This window comes from Lontra canadensis, unplaced genomic scaffold (assembly GCF_010015895.1).
Source record: "Lontra canadensis isolate GAN:19392208 unplaced genomic scaffold, GSC_riverotter_1.0 scaffold19, whole genome shotgun sequence".
Taxonomy (NCBI): Eukaryota; Metazoa; Chordata; class Mammalia; order Carnivora; family Mustelidae; genus Lontra; species Lontra canadensis.
The window spans coordinates 20302730-20303827 of record NW_022631013.1 but is presented as its reverse complement, the minus strand read 5'-3'; the positions used below and the strand labels follow the sequence as shown (position 1 = coordinate 20303827).

Below are 1098 nucleotides of genomic sequence, written 5' to 3'. Positions count from 1 at the left end.
AGTCATAGACAATATTTATATGAATGAGTGTGACTGTGTTACAGTAAAAATTTATAAAAACAGTGGTGGGCTGGATCTGATCTGAGGCTGTAGTTTGCTGACCCCTGCTTTATAATGAGCAAGGAATAGCCATGAACCTAAGAGGTTCACCATGTATCTTGTATCAAAGCCCTTAAGAAGGTTGCTAAGGTTAAAGACAGATCTCCAATTTATTTATTTATTTATTTATTTATTTATTTATTTATTTATTTAAAATATGGAATGCTTCACGAATTTGTGTGTTACCCTTGTGCAGGGGCCATGCTAATCTTCTCTGTATCGTTCCAATTTTAGTATATGTGTTGCTGAAGTGAACACAGATCTCCAATTTATTGACCTTTTATATGATGACAGGTGGTGGCCAGTAGTGTGCAATATACCAGATAAATTAAAAGAAAAATAAGGACAAATTAAATAGCTTGTTTCTTCAAGGTGAAAGTGACATTTAATAATGGAAAAAAAGGGGCGCCTGGGTGGCTCAGTGGGTTAAAGCCTCTGCCTTCGGCTCGGGTCATGATCCCAGGGTCCGGGGATCGAGGCCCGCATCGGGATCTCTGCTCAGTGGGGAGCCTTCTTCCACCTCTCTCTCTCTGCCTGCCTCTCAGCCTACTTGTGATTTCTGTCAAATAAATAAATAAAATCTTAAAAACAAAAAATAATGGAAAAAAACCCCTACTTTTTAAAAGAAACCCAGAGGACATTTTTGAAAATGGCTTGTGGGGAATGCTTTTTATTATTTTATTGTTTAGTTGTAGGAATTATATACATTTGTCACCCACATATTTAATAAACTTGGAAACAGAATTTTTCCATATGTTTAATAGTCTCCCAAAGAGTTTTAGTGGGTTTTGAATCTATTTGTTAAAAAATGTAAATATGCAATCCTTCCAATTTGTTTGCTGGAGTAATTTTTTTGGCATCAGGCATAATAGAAATTTATTAGCCAAACTTCAACAAAAAGTTCTGTATAAATGGTGGTTAGGATTAAAAAATGAGTATTGTGATTTAGTAAGTGAAGTCAATGAGAGACTGATATTTGGTTCCTTTAGGAATTTCTGT

General features: G+C 35.2%; 1 non-coding gene across 1 annotated transcript; it reads right to left on the bottom strand.

The window, feature by feature from the left end:
- Positions 1–250: 250 nt before the first annotated feature.
- Positions 251–357, bottom strand: LOC116869589. The gene has a single exon (XR_004383061.1). It is a non-coding gene; the product is annotated as a U6 spliceosomal RNA (small nuclear RNA).
- Positions 358–1098: the final 741 nt, after the last annotated feature.